Genomic DNA, 22,552 nt, shown 5'->3' with positions numbered 1-22,552 from the left:
ACTCCTGCTATTAAATAATTTGCACAGTTGTGGGAAGCACAAAGTAGGTTCTCAATGACTACCCGTTGTGTTCATTCATGCATGCAATCATTTATTAGGCACTTTGTATGGGCCAGGCATTATGCTGGGTGCCCATACTTTGTGCAAGGTACTATGCTGGGAACACTGGAGTGAACATTCTTTGCTCTTATATTGCAGTTGAAGAGCTAGATATTAAACACAAATTACATTTTTAACTCATTACACTTATGGTAAGTGTATTTCTAGAAGTATAGGGTGCATAGCAGGGGATCTGATCTGGTCTGGGTAACCAGGGAAAGTTTTCTTAAGGAAATACCATATTCCCTAGTGAGCTGAGTGATGAAAAAATAGCAACCAAACTTTAAAGTGCTTATAGAATGGATGTAGCAGTTCTATACAAACAACATGAAAATGCATAGACAACAGAAAAGCATACAGTACTATGGGAAGCCACATTAAATATATGTAACATAGTCATGCTATTTATACATCATTATCATGGATAGCCTACTTTTTTATTTTTAAATTTTTTGACATTTATTTATTTTTGAGAGAGAGAGACAGAGTGCAAGTGGGAGAGGGACAGAGAGAGAGGGAGACACAGAATCCGAAGCAGGCTCCAGGCTCTGAGCTGTCAGCGCAGAGCCCGATGCAGGGCTTGAACTCACGGACCGTGATATCATGACCCGAGCCAAGTTGGACGCTCAAACCGACTGAGCCACCCAGGTGCGCCCCCCCCCCCTCTTTTAATGTTTATTTATTTTTGAGAGAGAGAGAGAGAGAGAAAGAGATAAATAGAATGTGAGTGGGGGAGGGACAGAGAGAGAAGGAGACACAGAAGCCGAAGCAGGCTCCAGGCTCTGAGCTGCCAGCACAGAGCCTGAAGCTGGGCTTGAACTCACAGATCACGAGATCATGACCTGAGCTGAAGTCAGACACATCAATGACTGAGCCACCCAGGTGCCCCTAGCCTACTTTTTAAAAAAGAGATTATACCAAGCCTGTTTATGATTTAAAAAAAAATGCCCTGCAGGTAAAAAATTGCATTCAGCAAAATTTGGCCTAAATATTAGTGAAACACTCTTCAAGATCTCTTCCACCTCTATAACTATGATATCTATGAGACAAACAAAAAATGTGGTCAATTGGGGAAAATACAGAACATGTTTGACTGTGAATTACTAGCATTAAAATTACAAGTAATAGACATAGCATTGAGGCACATTTAGAGTATATGTCATCTCCCAGTGTTGATCACTTAACAGGATTTCAACAAATCATTATTGAACAATTGATTCTTTCTCTGGTCCTTGAATTAATCAATTCATTTGGAAGAAATCGATTTTCTCTTTTCTGAAGTATCATGCTTTGTTAGTTTAATTAATTATTAATCCCTCTAAAAGTGATTATTTTACAATATGGCTGATTTCTCATAAGTGCTATTGGTTCTCCAAGCATTGCATTGTTGATCCTGCTCCAATGATCAAACATCTGCTCCTACCATCTACACATTTCCTCTTATCCCATGAAAATGATTTGTTTCACTTTCCACCAACTTCCTCTGTATCTCAGATGCTTTCATTTGCATCATAGCCACCAATGGTGCTATTTGTAGAACAGTATTTATTTATCAAATTATTCATTCAACAAACACTGAATGCCTGATATGCTCAGATCATATACGGAATCTTCTGCATCATATTTTTTGAGCATCACCAGAAAGGTACTATATATACAATATATTCTCTTTTTTTTTTTTTTTTTTGCTAGAAATTCTAGCATCGGTAGAATAAATTTTATTAACTACCTTTAATACAATAAATATCCACTACAGGGACCTAATTTGGAAGAAACTATGTATGCAAATCATCTGAACACACTACAAAGAAAAAGATTTAATGCTAATTTGACTAACATGGTATGATTGAAATGATCATATTTTCTCCCAGAGTGAGAGTTTGTAAGTGTTTATTTGGGTGCATAATAATGATGCATTTGGCTTTTTTTATTTAAAGTGTAGTTGTAGAGTGTTAGTTATACCTACTTGATACAATTAAAATCTTCTTAACACAATGATAGTTGGGGTTAGCATTCATGGTACACGTTTTTATAAGTTAGGATTAAATTCAGCTGTAAATGACAGAAACCCCAAATAAACATTTCTTAAATAATTGTGGTCTCTCTCTCTCTCTGGTGAACATAATCTGGAAGTAAACAGTTCAAGCCTGATAGAGCAGCTTCATGGTCACTATGACTCCTACGTATCCTGACGCTTTGCAAACTTTAGTACACTGCCTCATGGACCACAGTGGCTGCTCAAATTCCAGCCATAAATCCACACTGGAGCCAGCAGAAAGGAGAAAGGGGAAGAGAAAGGAACAAAGGGAGCAGTCAGCTGTCTTTTAAGAAGGTTTTCTGGAAGTTCTCACATAACATTTCTGTTTCGATCTCATCAGGCAGAACTTAGTCATGTGCCCGCTGTTCACGGCAAAGTCATCTTTATTCTAAGCAGCTAAAAGGGAGGGGCATGTTGCTAACAGAATATTGGACTAAACAATTAGCTGTTTCTTTCATTGTTTGTTTTTTAATTTTGTTTTGTTTTGGTTTTGTTTAATGTAGCTATTCTTTTGTGGAGGTTAGGATTATGCTTTCTCTCCTCACTAAATGTGGAAGCCTTCCACATAGTTGCTCAAGCTGTTTGTAAAGTTCAGGGTTATCTCACCCTTGAGATATACCACCCACTCTATGAACACCCTTGGCTCATTAGATTATAAATTTCCAGGGTGATAGATGTATCTTCTTTTACTTTTAATCCCCCAGAGCCTTCATCAACTACTTATCAGGTATGTCTCAATACATATTCTGAGTGATTGTGTGTTTTAAATTTAGATTTTAAAATATAAAAATATGGGGCGCCTGGGTGGCTCAGTCGGTTAAGCGTCCAACTTCGGCTCAGGTCATGATCTCATGGTTCGTGGGTTCGAGCCCCGCGTCGGGCTCTGTGCTGACAGCTCAGAGCCTGGAGCCTGTTTCAGATTCTGTGTCTCCTTCTCTCTGTGACCCTCCCCCGTTCATGCTCTGTCTCTCTCTGTCTCAAAAATAAATAAACATTAAAAAAAAAAAAATTAAAAAAAATAAAATATAAAAATATACAAGGAGAGTAACTTCATAGTAATCAACAATGCAAAACTACTCGACTAATCATTTTATCTATTTATTTGTTGTCATCAGCCCTTTATTTCGTCTAGTAAGAGTGTAACTGTGGGTCCTGTAACAGAAATAAGACGAAGTATCGTCTCTGTATGGTTTTCAGAAAACAGGAACTATCTGGAAGAGAGATTATGTTGTCATGGTAAAAAGAACAAAGGCTCTGGAGACAGGCCCTGGATTCAAATCCGAGCTCTGCCACTTACTAGCTCTTTGGCCATAGCAAGTTACATTCCTCAGTTTCTTCATTGTGTAAAATAGGGACAATAACAAGGTTGGATTGCCATGGTGGGACTCAGAAATAAACGTACTGTGAAGCTTGGAAGCTTATGTCCGGGGACCCTCATATCCATGGGTCCCTTCCCAGGCCCAGGGAGAAGTCCTGGTAACATGTTCACATGATCCTATGCTTTGGTAACATTTACAAAAGTAACTATTTTGTTTGTTTGTTTCATTTCTTAACACAGACTCCAAACTGTGTAAGCTTCCGTTCACACAAAATCCAAAGCCTCCCCTGGCAGCTCAGCTGAATCAGAAGCTGTAAGACGCCTGCACTAGTTAGAACCTTGAATTAGGCAGCCCTAAGGCCGGAGATGGTCTACGTGGGTGTGTCGCCAACTGAATCAGAGATACTTGGGATATTTGTTTACCAGAGGGGAGGTGGGTGGGCTGTGGTTAAATAGGAGAAGGGGATTAAGGAGTACACTTGTGATGAGCACTGGGTGATGTGTGAAAGTGCTGAATCGTACTCAATTGTACTTAATTCTACATCTGAAACTAACATGACACTGTATGTAAACGAACTGGAATTTACATAACAACTTTCAAATAATCTAAAAAAAATGCAGGAACGGGGAGCTTATACCTCCCAAATGAGAATCTTTTGGGATAGGTGCTGCAAATCTCCATTTTGATCAAGCTTCTCAGGTGATTTTCATGTGCCTTAAGATTTAAGACACTGTTGTAATAGCTCTTCCAACTCTGAAATTCTAACTTTAGACTGCATAATCCTGATTCAGAAAGCACCAATCAAAAGAAGGATCAGAAGGTTCTGTGGAAGAATCAGAAATTTGTCCTCCTCTTTCAGGATTTGCCCAAGGCAAGGCATACTTGGGATTTTGAGACAGACAGAAAGGGGTGGAGATGTGAAAAGCTGAGATCCCACTTTTCAGCACGTAAACACAACTTGTCTAAAAGCGTTAAGACTTGTGAACAATTCGTTCTTCTTTGGTTTATTTTCAAGAATAAATAAAATATTTCATTTTCTTCCCCTACTCATAAGCCCGGTGGTGAAGATTATGATCATTCTCTACAATAGGAGATTCTATTAACCCAAATCAAGCTATATTCTCTTCTGGGGAGAGAAGAGGGATCTAAGAGTTAATGTTACTCTTTCTCAGACACACTGTTACATGTTCTCCAAATAGGATCTTGTTGAATGTTTAGAGCAATCCTGCAAGAAAGGTGCCATGTTCCTCTTTGAGGAAGAAAACTAAAACCCAAGCAGATGAAATAATCTTGCATAAAATCACATAGCTAACATGTTGCAGGGATTCAACCCCAGGTATGACTGAATCCAAAACCTGTTTTGTCCTCCCAACACCATGGCACTTACAAATAAATATAGCATTCATTTGTATGTGCGGTGACATTCACAGCCTAAACCTTAAAATGCTACGATACAATATACCTCAGAACCAATAAATTGCCCTTGTATCTAACGGCAAAGAACACACTCCTCTCTCCCCCTTCCACACTAAAGGATATCTCTATAATGAAAAGGTTGTGGTTGTGATCTTTTATGTTACTAGATATTTGTGCTTAAGCACCAAATCAATGCAGTTATAGACACTGATGAATCTCTTCAAAATGTAAGATTAGACAGTGAGTACTGTTTGCAAATGCTGCACAATATCATGGTCTTCCTCTCTTACCATGTCATTGAGTTCATTCATTCCTCATGAGATATGGACAGAGAGAAGAGATGTATTCTAGAGTGGCCAATGTGTTCAGCACAACTTGGAAATGAGTACCTTGCACCCCAACAAGAACTGTTGGTTGGGATTCAACTAATACACTCAACCTCCTTCATCAAAGCATCATTAGGGCAACTAACCTTTGGCAACCAAAAGCACTGCATTTGGGGAAGAGAGCAACTTTTGGTTTCCTCTTTCAGTGTTTCATGAGGGATTTTTTTGTTTGTTTTAGTTCTAAAGAATAAATGTTGATGGCCTCTCTACTGGCACCACAGAAAATCAGAATGTAATTAAAAAAAAAGTAATGAAACTATGCAGTTTTTTTATCATATGACCTTTCCTTGTCCCATTTTTCTCCCATTCCTCGGTAAAATTGAGTCACTACGGAAACCTTATCATTGGTCCTCAGTCAATTTTCATAGCTGTATCAATAGATGTGGTGTCAGGAAGAAATTGCCCGGGTCCATTAATGAGCAGCCCATGGGTGGGGACTAAGGATAAGCAGTTACACAGCTATTAAATGGACCACTATGAAGAGATAAACAGTGCAAGTGATGTTAAATAGTCTTGCATTTTTCTCCCATATTCACAACTTTTAAAATGTTTTCCGCAAGTCCAGAAGTCTTAAGATGTCAAAGCACCTTATAATCCAAGCTAAGATGGAAACATTTACCACTCATATTTTAGTGATCTTTCTCAATTAGAAATGAAGCGAGAGGCACCTGGGTGGCTCAGTCAGGTAAGCATCCGACTTGGGCTTGGGTCATGATCTCACAGTTCATGAATTCGAGCCCCACGTCGGGGTCTGTGCTGACAGCTTGGACCCTGGAGCCTGCTTCAGATTCTGTGCTCCCTTTCTCTCTGCCCCTCCCTTGCTAACTCTCTCTCTCTCTCACACACAAAAATAAATAAACATTACAGAAATTAAAAAAAAAAAAAATAAATGAAGGTAGTGTTTTAAGAGATAGGAACACAAAAACTCTGTTTATTTCTCCTGGTGTGTTTTCTCTTTCTAACCAAGATGAGAAATTTCTGTTTCCTCATCTATGGAATGTAAGAAGTATTTAATAATCTCTATATCAGGAAAACTTGAGGGAAAAAGTGGTATCCAGCCAGGTGACCAAGAGAAAGATTTCTATGAATTTAAAGAACACTTCTGATTTTCCTAAGCCTGAGAAAAATCCTGATTAAAAGATAAGTAGTATATCAACAATTTGGGTTTCAGGTTTTAGTGGAACAATGAATTCACTGTGACTATATGCTGTAAACAACAAAAAAAAAATTGACACAAAAAATCAACTTTAAATGTGTAAGTTAAAATTGCATACAAAATATATAAATCCTGATATCCTTTAATCATTTATTTTCTTAAAATACTGATTTAGAATTGAATTTCCCCCAAAAGGACCTCAGAAATTTAGTCAGATATTTTAAATGTTTATTCAGTAACAATCACTGTCTAAATGTTTGCACATTCTGAATTAGTGCTGAATTGATGGACTTGCAAGTTTTCCTGAAATTTAAAATTAGTTGATCAATCATGAAATGCAATAGCCCGTGAAACGGACGTGAAATTCCCCAGAAAACCCATCAAAGAATAAAATTATCTTGAAATCTCGCTATCACTGAGATCCTTTGGAACCCATCAGAAACTGATCTTTTAAAAGGGAGAGAAACACGCACTCTATATGTACAGGAAAAATGTATCATGTATATATGTATAATGCAAATGTCTATGTATAATGAAAAAACTCAGCACGTGACTTTTTATTCCTCAAATGAAATCATAGGTTTTTAAATGGACAGTACATTTGATTCTCTAACACACGTGGCTTTAAATAATTTTTTCACTGTTTGAATTTGTAAATACAAAGATGACGGCCGATTGCGATTTGTTGGGATAGTTTAGCTCTGTAAAGGTCACACTGAGTTGAGTCGGCCTCAGCAATATGTAAACAGGGACTGAAAGACACCTGCCTGTTTCAGCGCAGTACTATGCTGATTATGGCTCAAATAACAACTGTCCTCCCTATGACAAGTAGGACAGCCTTAAACAAGTGACTTGCTAATTGTGTGTGCGTGTGTGTGTGTGCGTGTGTGAAGAAGAGAGACAATGTATGTGTGGAGAGCAGAAAAACTGAGAAAGAAAAGGACTTCTATCACCCCCAACCAAGATACAGCTGAATATAAAAAGGCAGAAAAAAGAAATTACCTCTCAAACAATATTAATGAACAGGCAAAAGAGGGAGAGTGAAACAACCCTCCAGAAATTGTATCACTGGATTTTTACAATTTGATGCCAAAATGTGTGGCCGAAGGAGGCAGACTGGAATAATAATAATGCTATGTATTAATAGAACTTTTTTTTTTTTTTTTTCTGAAAAGATGTTAACACATTGTGATCATCTCTGACTTTTTTTCCAAGCTGCAGTCCGGATAGCTCCTGAAAAGTACTGGGTCACAACTATTCTGGAAATTCGTTGTGCCACATCAAGCTACTCTAATTCAGAAATGAACATTTACTGAGCCTACTCTAGGCCTCTTGAAAGTTTACCAACCAGTGTCTTTGCATTTAGTTCCTATGTCGACCAAGTCTCTGTGCATACACAAACATGCACACGCACAGGCACATATGCACGGACACACACACACACACACACACCTACTGAAACTCAGCAGTTCAACTCAAGGATAAATTACCCATGCAGCTTAAGTGTACAGAGCAGAAAAAAAAAATGCAGTTAAGTTCATCTTCAGCCAAAGGAAGAAAACGTTTCCATGCCAACTGACCCCCTTTTCTTCCCTCAGCAAAAGGTCAAAAGTCTTTTTCATTTGGGTAGTGACTGTAAAGTTGAGCAATCATTTCTAAAATATTGTTTAAGTGTCAAGAAATTACCTCTTTTTTTTAAGTTTATTTATTTTTGAGAGACAGAGAGAGAGCACATGCATGCACAAACTGGGGAGGGGCAGAGAGAGACGGAGATGCAGAATCCGAAGCAGGCTCCAGGCTCTGAGCTGTCGGCACAGAGCCCGATGCGGGGCTCGAACTCACAAGCTGTGAGATCATGACCTGAGCCGAAGTCGGATGCTTAATCGACTGAGCCACCCAGGTCCCCCAAGAAATTACCTCTTTTTAATAACGTGAGACAAAGAAATAGGGAGGGAGTAGGGAGACAGGAGCAGGGGGATTATTTTACAGATAACAGCCTGAAGCACAGAGGACTGAACTGATTTACTCGCGGGCATTCAGAGGGTTCCAGGAATAGGGAGCTACAAAACCTTAGCTCCCCAATCTAGGACTACATGGTAAGGTCCTCTGTCTGTTAAGATAAAAGAAACCTGACGTTTTCTTCAGACTCCATGGTAGTTCAGCCTACTAAAATAAATTTTAAGGGCACCTGGGTGGCTCAGTCGGTTATGCCTCAGAGTCTTGATTTCGGCTCAGGTCATGATCTCACAGTTCGTGGGTTCGAACCCCGCATCAGGTTCTGTGCGGACAGCTCAGAGTCTGTTTGGCATTCCTTCTCTTCCTCTCTCTCTCTGCCCCTCCCCCACTTGCGCTGTCTCTGTCTCTCTTAACATAAATAAGTAAACTTTAAAATCACTACATAAATTTTAAAAGATTATGTTGCCCAAGAAATTTACGTATGTATTTGACAAGCTTTCTATTCCTGTTTTCAGAGGATAGTATTATATGTTTTTAAACACCGAATGCTACAAATAACGCATCACACTGTCATTGCAATATTACATTTGCTGTAAGTAAGATGTACCTGTACATTAATCATAACCATATTTTCCAGACCAAAATATCAGAGAAAATAGACAGTTAACTTTTTATTCATTGATTTAATGTTTCCCTCACACCTTCAAAAATTTAATGAGTACTTAATACGCAGTAGGCATTAAATTTGGTGATGTAAACGGAGTGAACAAGACAGACTACGGAGAGGTAATTATGCTGGAAAATCTGAAATGGGTGATCGCTATTCCTAGATGCTCAGAAATCAAGAGAATAGTGCATGTTCTCCATTGCAATTAGCTTTTTTTTTTTTTTTTTTTTTTTTTTTTTTTTTTTTTTTTTTGGAGAGAAAAGAAATGTACATTTCTCACAAGATACTCTAGCCTTCTTGATATAGTCATATCATCAGGACAAAGCTAATACTGGAGGTACCAGGCTCCAGCGTGCTCCCAACTTTTTAAATGGATTTTAGCAACGATGCACATGTCACTCATGCTCCAGTTTTTGTGTCAGGCCACAACCCTGTGTTTCAGACTCACATTCTCAACCGAGACGTCAACGTCCCTTCTTAGAGCTCTACTAGGCATCTCAAACTTAATACATTCAAAACCAAACTTTTCATTTCTCACCCCTACGTTCCCTATGAGAGTAAAGAGCAAACTACATTCACCCAGCAGCTCAACAGAAAAATCCACTTAGCCTTGTTTTCTTACTTTTTCATATATCCCATTTTTGATCCATCAACGAATTCTGTTGTTTCTACCGTCCAACTAGATCTCAGATTGGATCCCTCTTTTCCCGCTGCTAACATCCTAGTGAAAGCCACTGGCAACTCTCCCCACGCAGGCCTTCCTGCTTCCATCATGCCCCTGAGGCAGTTCCCCACAGTGGAGCGATTCTCTTCAAACATGTCAGTCCTCTGCTTCCTACCTTCCATTAGTTTCCAGCACTCTTAGAATAAGTTGTTACAACCTCTCTTGGTCTTCATCTCCTTTCCTATATTTCTATCATTTGTTCTCTTTGCTCCAGCCACACTGGCTCCTGCTCTTTCCTCAAATGCAAAGAATCCAAGCTTCTTGGCATGAGGGAATTAGCATTTTCTAGGACCTCTACCACAACTCCCCTTGCCCCAGAAATAGATTTTTCCCTTACTTTATTCAGATGTCTAGGCCAATGTCACCTGCTGAGGGAGGCCTTCTCTGCCTACTTTACCTAAATCCCTTCTTTGTCACCCTTTATCCCCATGACATGATTAAGTTTTTTCTAGGGCTTATTATTATCTAACATTAGATTATATCTTTGTCTATTTTCAGTCTAAGGCAAACCTCAGAAGGGTAAGATTTGATCTCTCTAGCCCTAAACGAATGCATGAACTCCAGCAGGTATCGAGGCAAAGGAGTCTGGACAATAGCCTGTGGTGGCCCTGGGAAACTGAGACAACACTCTGCTTTAGGCCTTGGACCCAGAGATTGTATAAGGTCCCTTTAGAGGAAAACAAAGGAAAATAGGTTGTTGCAGATTGGATGATATGAAGAGTATGCCAACAGGAAAAGATCATAGTTGTCAAGAGAATCCTACACTTGCATAGCAAAATCAAAACAGTCCACAGTTGTCCTCAAAATGCTTTAACTGACTTGTAAAAATTGCTTTTAATTCCTCATCACTTATTTAGTTCCATGCTTTCAAAGGAAACAAAAACTCTTTAGAGATAAAACAAGTCTGGCAATATGTTAAGGTTGTTAACTACATTTTGAATAGAAAATTGCTGAGGGGAGCAAAATTCCTCTGAACTCCTTAAAACTTCGGAAACATCATAGAAAGCTATGTGGTTGTTTTTTTTGTTGCTGTTTTGGTTTCTTTTTTAAATAGAACTGAAAGTAGGAGAATCTAGTTTATGTAAGTATCTATGGGAAGTCCTAAGGTTTATTTTATGTTTCTCCTAGTCAGTCATTGCAAGACAGCAGTTCTCAAAGTGTGATGCGGGTGCTGCTGAACGTGTTGGAAATTCTTTCAGGTGAATGCTCTTTCCTTCATAATAATATGAAGGTGTAATTTGCCGTTTTCTTTTTCATCTTTTCACAAGCATACACTGGAGTTTTCCAGAAGTTACATAGTGTGTGATATTGCGACAAATCCGATTAAATGGAAAATCAGATATGCAAATCCAGCTGCCTTCTCTTAAGCCAAACGTTAGCAACATTTGCAGATCTGGAAAGCAAGACCATTCTCACTGCTGAATATTTTTGTTATAGAAAATGTAGTTATCTTGGTAAAAATTTATGTTAACATGTAGTGGACATATTATGATTTTTGTTGAATGAGTAACTTCATATCGAATACGTTCTTAGTTTTAATTTCTAATAAATTTAATTTCTAATAAATAGCCAGAGATATAACCACAAAAGCAAAAGCTCTGTTAGGCCCTCACTGATTTTTAAGAGTATAATTGGGCCCACAAAGTTCAAAAACTGCTTATCTAAGACACTAAGCTATCAACAGATAGATCCCTAAGTAATTATTTTATAACTAAATTTAAGATGATGAAGACATAGTTAAATACCTTGATTATTTTAGTTACATACATTTCTTAGAACTCCAAGAAAGTCATGATTTTTTTTTGCATTCATTATGTCTTCCTCTTTCCACAAAGGTTTTTAGTATACTCTTAGACTATTGTTTCAACTTATTTGCACATACAAATAACTAAAGCTTTGCAAACATGAATCCAAATGTGAATCCATTTAAGCTCTAACACTGTGGTCATGAGCACGCTTCTCCTGAACCAAACGGCCTAAATTTACTCCCCGCCTCTGTACCTCAGTTTCTTTAACTTTAAAGCATAGATACTATCAGCAACTATGTCGAAGGGCTGGTAAGAAGATTAAGTAACTTCATACTTATAAAGTGTTCAGAGCAGCGCTAAGTACATTTAATAAATTTTAGCTACTATTATAGTCAATATAGAAATGTCAGCTACCATTATACTCATTACTGAAAACAATATCAAAATATTAGAAGGCACTGTGGAGGAAAAAAGAAGTTGACATCAAAACTTTAGGAGGTATGATTTCAAAGTAATTAGAAATTGAAAGATACATTTGGGGCACCTGGGTGGCTCAGTTGGTTAAGCATACGACTCTTGCTTTCAGCTCAGGTCACAATCTCACAGTTAGTGAGTTCAAGCCCTGCATCTGGCTCCATGCTGAGTGCACAGAGCCTGCTTAGGATTCTTTTTCTCCTTCTCTCTTTCTGCCCGCCCTCCCTCCCCCCACCCCCGCCGCCAAATAAGTAAATAAACTTAAAAAAAAAAAAAAGAAATTGAAAGATATATTTAATCTTACCATTGAGACAGTATCCTTTTCTGAGAAATCATATATATTTTTGTCCAAAAGTAAATTTCCCTTTCTGGTACTCTATCTAGTAGCCATGAGATGAGGCTTCATTATGCAGATTAAACAGATACCCCAAAGAAGAAAACAAAGACTGCAGATTATGACTAGTAATTATAGAAAAGATAATCCCTTAGGGCTAAATATATCAGGGTGCCTGGGTGGCTCAGTCGGTTGAGCATCTGACTTCAGCTCAGGTCATGATTTTGGGGTTCATGAGTTCAAGCCCTGCATCAGGCTCTGTGCTGACAACTCAGAGCCTGGAGCCTGCTTCGGATTCTGTGTCTCCCTCTGGCTCTGCCCCTTCCCTGCTCATGCTCTGTCTCTCCCTCTCTATCAAGAATAAATAAACATTAAAAATTTTTAAAAACATCATCTGATAACATTGCTTCCCAAGCCAGGATGCCATAGTTAAAATCATATAGCTAGAGGGCAATTGTCCTGATCAAGGATAATGGGATCAGTGAAAACCAGCCTTGCAAGAAGACAACCTACTGAGAGACAGCCAGTCTCATCATTTGCACTGCAGAAAGGAGAACAGTGGGACTAATCTTAAATGGAATGCCTTAGATCATGAAAGTTATCTTTTTATTAGTACTATAACTTGTAGGCATGTTTTCAATCCTAAACCGATTTATGTCTACCTCTATATTGAATATCAATTTATATTGAAATTAATATCACTAAGGACAGTTTACAGAGTGGCAGAATTTGGTTTAATGTAAGAAGAAAATAGGAGAGATCAGAGTTGTCTATCCACCTTGCCTGAGGTAATGAGTTCCTTACCACTGGAAGCATAAAAGGAAAAATATATTTTTCTATCAGAAACAAAAATCGTAGGTCTATCTGATTATATTCTTTACCCACTGCATTAATACTCAAAGAAATAATGCCATCGCCTTCAATTGGCTACAATAGAAATAAAATGTTCTATGTGGCATTTCATATTCTGGACAAGTCTCCTTCATCTATTCAACAAATATTTATAGGGCAGACATTTATCTAGGAACTTCAAATATAGCTATAAGCAAAACATATAAAACCTCTGTCTTCACATGACATATTATTTTGAGACAAGGCAGATTAATAATTAATTAGTCAAATATATACATGTAGGAAGGTGTTAAGTGCTATGGAGAAAAGAAAAGCAGGGAAGAGGATAAGGAATATTGGAGTGGAGGTGAGGCAATGTGAGTTGGTTAAAGAGTGAAGGAAGGGTATTTCCAGAAAAACAGAAGAAATGGGAATGGGGATTTTAGGAAGATTTATATTTGGCCATTGGCTGAAATTTGATATTAAGAATCACACCAAATAAGCTTATTTTATTTATAATAAGATATTTATTATGTTTAAGTCTTTAATATTCCAAGATAGATATCATCAGGGGTTGTTTTCATCATGTACCATGTGTTAACAATTTCTAGATCCTCTGTGTCTCAGGTCTCTTCCTTGGACGCACGCAGCCAGGAACACTGTACTCAAAACCGCAGGGTAGCATGGGAAAGTTGTCACTAGCTCTCTTCTCTATTCTGTCTTCTTCCATGTGCACTGCTTTCCTCGGGATGCTCTCCTGACTCCTAAATAGGGGTTGTGTGTCTCCGCTGCATTATCTTAGCTGTACGATGCTGTATTATGGTTCACCTTAAACTTGGCCAACGCCAGGCTTCTAAGCCATAAGCTCTACAACAGATGGTGTGTACATTCTATTCCATCGCTGTGCTTGACCCATGGAGGTGCTCAGGAATATCTGTTGAGTTGGATGCATTAATGGCCCTCACAAATCTAGTAGTCTATAATTTTGGTCTCCACTGATTGGCTATGTAAACTCCAGAAGGGCAGTCAGTTTTATTGTGCTGTACGGGCAGCACCTCGAACAGGCCTGGTACATAAGTAGGCTCTCAGAAAACATTTGTTGACGGACGATGCATCTCTGAAACAGGCAAGAACACAGTTAGGATTGGGTAATTGGCAAATAATTCTAAAATCTCAGCCTTGCATTAACATGATGCTTTATGCTATGCCTAGTGTTTTCTCATTCAATCTCAGTGACTCCGTGGGTTGGGGGATGAAATGCTTCATTTCCATTTTATAAAAGGAGTAACTCACAGAGATTAAAGATTAATTTGAGTGATAAATGTTGTCAAGCTGGAATCTAGATCTTCCAATTCAAGGTCTTACGGTTTTTTTTTTTTTTACTTCACAACATGCAAGGGTAAGTTTACTGCAAGACTATCATGCATTGCTTTATCACATGCAGGTTAGGTCACTGTTGACAGCACTTGGCTCTCTATACATCTTCGATTCCTCTGTTTTCACGCCCACCTGATCCCCCTGGCTTAGACATAGGTCAAGTTTGTCCATTGTCCTTCTCGCTACATTCCTCCCCTCAGCCGGAAGAGTGCTCTATCCTACATAGTTGATGCCCTGCCCCTTTCATTCCTCAGGTGACGCATCATAGATGGATACATATCTTTTAAAACTTCTTAATTTTTTTAAGATTTGCCCGTGTGATATAGAAACATGCATATTAAAGTTTCTGCCTTAGAAATTTTGATTAAAACGTGAATCTTGCCCTCTCTTGCCAGTTATCTGATATTTGCACTGGTTGTGATTTTAAACAACCTGTTTCAGCTCATTGCAATTGGAGTAATCATTTCAGATTTCCTGTCAACTTTCTTGCCACGGGGTGTATGAGTAGGGTATTTCCAGACAGATGTCTGAGGTTGGTTACTTCTTACTTTAATGAAGGGTGTGCTTCCTCTATCTGACTGATGGAAAAACATTATGTCTAGGCAGCAATAACAATTCAGTGTGCTTGACTCGCAATTTATGACTGTCTCAGTACATAGGGTGGTGAAAGAAGTAGTATGTCCCTCTTTCACAGGAGCTAATGTTGTGCTAGTGATGAGGGGTTAGACATTGATGGATAAGGTAATCTATCCCAACAAATGTGGTGGCAGAGAATTAAGTAAGCTCTTCTCTGTGTGGTTAAGACTTGTCAGATGAGACTTTCAAGGTAGGAAAGAGGTGAATGAGACCAATAGGGGATACAGTGGTCAAGAGGGCAAAGAATGGACTTTAGAGTCAAAAATCCTGGATCCGATTCCCAGCTTAAGAGTTTATTAGCTGTGTGAACATGGCCTTTCCTCTCCTCTGTCAAGTGAGGTTATTGATACTTATACCACAAAGTGAGACTAAAAATTTAAGAGCATAATATGCACAGAGTCTCCATGGACCACGGAACATTAGCAATGGCAAAGGCTGCTTTTTGAGAAACTTAGTCTTCAGTGTAAAGGTTCCAGCAGCCCTGTTTAGTATAAAGTCAGCAATTTCACAGGTGATAAGAAGCATCAAGCGTAGACATAAAATTTTAAAAGTTGGAAGGTGGAAATCATAGCACTAGCAAAACTATTTAACTGTAATCTGTACCATGACATTTAAGGGAAGAAGAAAGAGTGGTGTGTGTTAGGCTCAAGTGACAGTGAACAAGGATCTTCTTTATTTACAAATTGAAAATTGATTTATTGGGTTCTTTGCAATTAAAGACTTTTTTTTATTTATGATTGAAACGTCTTCTTTAATCATAAAAAATAAATCAAATTTTGGTTTATTGCCATTGTTAGTTGTGAAAAAAAAGGCATATATATGTATGAAAGTAAGTAAAGTAGAAAGAGAAAATTACTTCAGTGCCACTGTCCAGAAATCTATATAAGTAACATTTGAAGGGATAGGCTTTCTGAATTTTTCTATGCATATAGCTGTATATCTGTATCTATTCTCATGAATTTATTCCTTTTATAATTACAGCATCTAGCTATACATGATATTTTTTGTAACCTGCTTTTAACACAATATATGTTCATGTCAGTATAGATCTGTATCTTATATTGATCTATAGATCATTCTGTTCATGTCAACATGGATCTCTAATTCCATTTTCAATGGTTGCTCATGGTTACCACAATGTGTTAGATAGCCTATTGCTAGACATTTAGATTGTTTGCAATAATTTTTAGCTATTATAAACAATGCTGTGTTGAATTTGTGTGCATTTATATCTGTGCATACTTTTCAATTATTTTCTTTGGCTAGGTTACTTGATGCAGAATTACTCTGACTAAAGGCGTGCGCATTAAAAATAAAAAGTTTGCCAGATTGCCCTCTAGAAAAACTGCCTGGATTTAAACATAACAGGAAATGTTTAAGTCTCTATAAAGTATGGAGCCTTAACTGAAATAATGCTGTTTTTCAGTTTTTAATTAAATGCTGTTTTAAGGGGGGGATACATTAAAAAGTGGATTAAGCCAAATAGGAGAAAATAGGGAGTGTGCATAAGTAGGATTACTGAAAGTATTAAAACACTCTTCAAATCGAACTTCAGGGTAACCTAACAGTTGATGAGAGTAGAGGAGGAGAAATAATTTTCCCTCTGCTTCTCTAGGTTCTTGGCGGAGACCCCCTGTAATAAAAGACAGAATGACAGGAGAAAAATAAACAGAAGTTTAGTAGCATGTATACCTCTTGTATAAATGTTGGAAGATATGCAGGAAAACTGAAAAACTCCTAAAATGGCCCAAACCATCACCTTAAATGCCATCTGCAGATGAAGAAAAAAAAGAAAAATGTTGGGGTTGAGGGTGTCCAGTTATGAAAGGCTATCAAGAAAAGCACAGAAATCAAGCATATGGTTGTTATTGAGATTTAAATACATGGCTTCTCCATTGACAAGAATTTCTAGAAATTTGGTCATCCTCCTTCTGGTACAGAGAAGGAGATTTCCTTGTAAAAGTAAGTGTTTCTCACAAAATGGTAGCTTCTATTCAGTTTTCTCCTGTGTTGTCTGCTTCTTAAAAATAATAACTCCAAGGGCACCTGAGTGTCTCAGTCTGTGAAGCATCTGACTCTTGGTTTGGGCTCAGGTCATGATCTCACGGTTGGCAAGTTCAAGCCCCGTGTTGGGCTTGTGCTGATAGCATGGAGCCTGCTTGGGATTCTTTCTCTGTTCCTCCCCCTCTTCTCCTCCCTTGCTCGCCAGAATGCTCTCTCACTCTCTCTCTCTTTCAAAAAGAAATAAATGAATAAACCTAAAAAAAGAAACACAAAAACAAAACCAAAGCTGACAGTGCAGAGCCTGCTTGGGATTCTCTCTCTCTCTCTGTCTCTGCTTCTCTGCCTCTCCTGCTTGTGCGCACACACTCTCAATCTCTCACGTGCAAAAACAAACAAACACACTTAAACAAACAAAACAAAACAAAAATTTCTAAAAAATAATAACTCTAAAATAATCCGTATACCAAAGAGACATATTTGGGGTGGCAAATTCTGCTCCCTTTCAAGAGAAAGTTCTGCTTTTAAGAATTCCAATTAGTAAATTATGAAGTAATGACAGAATATTTCTAATTTTAAATCTCCAATGAAATAAAGGATCTGGCAATAATCATCAATGGTTGCTGAAAACACTAGATGGGAACTTTATGATAGATGAATCAAGCCAAGGATACCTGAACACACTAATAAGTTTAACAACACAGAAAGAGGGCAACCAGACATCATTTACTTCTTGATATGACAAAATGTGAGGTATATACACAAGACTCCCTATGACACAGTCATGCCAGATAAGCAATGAAATTTATAGAAAAGATAGAAGACAGAAGTCCATTAAAAGATATCATAGTAATGTGTTCAGCAAATTCCAGAATGCGCGAAACTTGACAGAACAAAGGACTTGATGTCTTAGAACATTCAACTGCAAAAATAAAGACAGGAGGGATTTATAGGTAAAGAGGTTCTTAAAGACACTTCATACATATGTAATGTTTTAATGTTATTCGGATCACTATTCTCACAGACTAATGGCAAACATATTGTTTAATGAGAGAATCAGAGCCATTTCTTCACGGGATATCTGATGGAATTAAATGATTATTGTCAATTTCTTAAGTGTGGCAATGTTGTTGCAGTTATGAAAAAGAGTCTTCTTTTGGAAATATACATTGAAGTATTTACTGATGAAAATAATGTAATATCTAGGAGTGACTTTGAAATAGCAACACAAATCAACAAAGATCAACTAGTTGATATCAACAATATCAACTAGAGGAGACATCTAGATGCCACAGACTCGACAATTTGTTGTGAACTGACGAAGCAGAAAGTAGGTACTTGGGGACTAGCTCTACTTCTCCTTCTTTTACTTATGTTTGAAATTTAATATGATAAAGGGTGAGGGATGTATTTAAAGGCAGATTATTATGTACAAAAAATTTCTGCACACCGAGTTAGACACAAAGTGCAGAAAAGAAAATCTACTTTTAATTAAGAGAAATTACAATAAAGATAGAAAATTATGATAATCCAAAAATTCTTTTGCTTTCATGAGGAGCTTACTTGAACTTAATGGGCAATGCTGGGAACCACATGGAAAGACATGAAAAGTCTTCCTCATCAAAACAATTGAGTGATTGTTGACTTGAAAAATTATTGTTTAGATGGACAGGAAAGAACATTTTTTTTTCTGTAAAAAGCAATAGCAATAAACAGTAAAAAATACACAAACGTCACTTATTTTTAAGTAAGTAAACACCACTACAGTCAGTATTATCTCAAAGTTATCTTTCCAGAAAAAGTGAATGACGGTGTTTTGAACAAGATAAAGGGAATTTCCGAATATGGAGGAGGATGCTGATAAATCCACATCACCTCTCTTGTGACATATGATGTAGACTAAATGATGGAACATGAGCTTTGAAACCTAAAGTGAAAGCTGAGACTTTATATCATGAAATCTCAATGGTTTAATGGAGGAAAGAGACAGAAATCAGTTCAATACCCATTTTGTAGACATTCAACCTGAGACCTAGGATCCTGAGCTAGTTTGCTTAACGTTATAGACACAGTTAATAATAATTCATTTTTGCACAGGAATATGATAATATCTGAAAAAATCTTCAATTTTGTTATTGCAAATTACTTTGTGAAGATTACAAGGTGATAGCCATAAAAATGTAGTATCATGAATGTGGTAGAAAAAGATGGTGAACACATAGTAAATTCCAAAGGATCAAAGGAAACCACTATTGTTTTTTTGGGGGAAAAAGTGGAAATTAATAAGGACTTGATGAAAGAAAATAGCATTCTGGAGGGAATAAAAGGACATGAGTTGTTTATGTGAATGTCAAATGCAAAGAGACATCATATGACCTTTAATGAAGAAGCAAAAAGTAGTAAGTAGGAAGTCAGCGTTCTATAGAAGAAACAAAGGGAAACAAACATGGTAGCTAGCAGTGTTTTTGAGAGGAAAAAGAGAATTTGGAGAAGTGAATGGAACAGTTTAGAGTTTTTCCTTCTTCTATAATACTTAAACAATTAATAGCACCATCATCCCTCATCAGAAGCAACTTGAACCATCAGGATGCTGACCCTTGTTAAGGAGGGCAGTGCTGTTGTGTGATCTATGGGCCATGCTCTATAAAGCAGATCCTTTTACGTTGAGCTGTCCTCTTAGTGGCGTTGGGTTTACATCAGTCCCTACCCCTGTCTCATCTCTGGGCAGTAGGAGACATTTTCAAGCTGGGTAACTGGGGCTTAACAGTGAAATCTTTGGACAGAAAAAAATTGAAGCTGCACAACCTTCCCGAGGGTCAGATACAAACCCTAAGGGGCATGATAAACACTGTGTTCTATCAGTTTAGACTCCAGCCAGCCTTGGGGCTCCATTCCATTCTTTTCAGAGGATTTAATTAACTATTCCCTCCTGGTGGGATTTCACTCTCAAATTAATCCATCTTTTAAAGCACGTACCCAGCTTCTTTCTTTCTCTGTATATTTTGGTTTTAGAGCACCTGTTCCTATACGAATATATGATTAACTCATCTCAACATCTAGACACTCCTATATTTAGTGCCCTCTTGGGCCATTTAGAATGAGTTAATGATGTCAAGTAATCATAAATAGGTTTTTTCAGGTACATCATGTATGTGAATAAAGAAATTGGCATCATCCATTGGAAATGGAAAGACCAAGTGAAACTTTCTAGCATCTGTGCTCCTTGGGTTGGGTTTGGGAGAAGGACAAGCAATCAACATGAGCTATGGGTCTGAGTATCTTGGAATGTAAGAAGGTACAGAATCACAGTTCCTGTCATTGCAAACACTTTATGCTTCTTGCACTTTATGATTCTCAGAATCATATTGAAAGAGACAGAAAATTTATTTGAATTCTCGGTTTGCAAGAGATGCAAAGCTCAGGGCTGTTATGACCTTTAATGAAGAAGCAAAAGTTAGCAAATCATCGTTCTGTAGAAGAGACGAAAAGAGACAAGGTTGGCAGCGACTAGTTAGTAGCAAAACTGTTAACTACACATTCTTTCCACTTTTCCAGTATGTGATCATCCAGTTGGAATATAAAAGCTACAGGGAAGGTCCTTAAGTCATTTTGGAATGATTGTCTCCAGTGGAGTTCTCTGGTGGAACTCCTTTCCAGCAGTGGTTCCCTAAAAGGCATACCAATGCAGAAAATTTTTGGTCAATTTGAGTTATTGAGCGAGCCTCATTATTGTAATTGACTCATTCACATGTATCGTTAAATTTCAAGCTCATAATTGATGCAAATTTCTCCCCCAATTCCTGCCCTTGACACTTCAGACTACATTTGCAAGTATTAGACAGTTACAAACTTGGAGAGGTTATCAATTCCTTCACATCCAACTTCCCTCGTCTACAACAAATATGCTGTCGCAAGCTCTTCATGATTCTGAAATAAAATTAATGGATAACATAACCCATTCCATGTATAATTCTTAACAATTTTGTAAAATGTTCTAATTATACCATAAAAGGGGAATGAATGCCAATATTCTAAAAATGAGCTAATATGCTGTTCAATTTATAAAACTCAGGTATCGCCATTCCAAAAGATCTGTTGGAGCAGTCAGATGCTTGTCCCATTATGTAGAACTACCCTGAGGGCAACAGCTACAAATGTTGGTTAACAAGCAACATTGCCATCAATGAAGTGATTTTCCAAACTTGTGGACAGCTCTTGTTAATTTTCAAATAAAACAAAGTACTTTTTTCTTTCCTCAATATACACAGTTGTTACATTCCTGGAAAAATCAGCGTTAAGTCAAAACTTGCAAAAAATATTTACTCCTACAAAAACGAGAGTTAGGTTCTAGGCTCTCATAGTAAGTTTCTTCACCTATATGAGTGTCCTATAGAACATATGAAAGTTCTATGAAATGAAGAACAATTATTCACTGTATGGAACTGGCTCACACATTGTAATATGCGTTGCCTCTCTGACCCTGGCCCACTAAATGTCTATAGCAACTTCCATGTTATCGTGACAACAAAACACCCCCAAGAATTTCCAAATTGCCCCTAAGGAGCCCTACCACCCCAACTGAGAACCACTGCTCTAAAGACTTGGGGAGGAAGGGATATTGTCTACCTTCTGCTCACCATCTTTCTTCTACATTCCTGTACTATTTCAGCAGGGATGGAGGAGGGGGAACACTTCTTGGGGCAAGGTTGCAACTCCTTCATGTTGGATCCTACTGCTGACCCATCCCATTGGTTATATGCTTCGTGTGGTCAGGTAAAGTCCTTAACTGTTCCCACTAGGGAGGAACCCTTTCCTCAGCATCTTTTCCAGGCATGGAACAACTTCTGTGTGATTGGATTATTGTTTTGGGTCTACAGCCCTATCTCATCTCCATGCTACAGCCCCACTTCTGAGACCACCACACCCCGTTTCTCCTTGGTGGTCTTTTCATCACCCCAGGACTTTATAATTCAAAAGCAAATTGGAGACAAGACTGGGAAATCAGGTGTCAGTCTCTGCTTCTTACAGTCTTTAAAACAATTCCTTTGGGAGCCTCCTCTCATTACTCAGAGAGGAGGAACTTTTTGAGTACTGTCCTCCCACAACTCCTGACAGAGTACATAACACAATGTGCATAATTGCTTATTTGTATATATACTACAATGCAGAAATTTTAACTTCAAGTAAACAGGTGGAAATATAGGAATCTTTTAGTTATGAAATGCATTGTCAATTTCAGAATTGAACCAGAATTAATTTGTTCACTTCGGCTATCAATATTTCTTCTTATCTATAGGTGTAAGAGGGTAATTTGGGAAAGCATTTATGGAAGATATAAAAAGAACAGAATCTTCTAAAAATGGTCATCTTCCTGTAGTAGAAAATTGGGC

At 37.8% G+C, this 22,552-nt stretch overlaps 1 protein-coding gene across 4 annotated transcripts in view; it reads left to right on the top strand.

The window, feature by feature from the left end:
- Nucleotides 1-22,552, top strand: part of SLC8A1 (solute carrier family 8 member A1) — a 380,167-nt gene that overhangs the window by 20,740 nt on the left and 336,875 nt on the right. For 2 of the 4 annotated variants that reach the window (XM_060653299.3, XM_060653280.3), the window contains exon 2: nucleotides 10,890-10,960. The exons of the other annotated variants lie outside the window; for them this stretch is intronic. The gene's annotated coding sequence lies outside the window, so the exon portion shown is untranslated. The remainder of the gene's footprint in view (nucleotides 1-10,889; nucleotides 10,961-22,552) is intronic. 4 annotated transcript variants of the gene reach the window in all.

This window comes from Panthera onca, chromosome A3 (assembly GCF_046562875.1).
Source record: "Panthera onca isolate mPanOnc1 chromosome A3, mPanOnc1 haplotype 2, whole genome shotgun sequence".
NCBI classification, from domain to species: Eukaryota; Metazoa; Chordata; class Mammalia; order Carnivora; family Felidae; genus Panthera; species Panthera onca.
The sequence above is the reverse complement of the archived record's forward strand: the minus strand, read 5'-3'. Positions and strand labels throughout refer to the sequence as shown.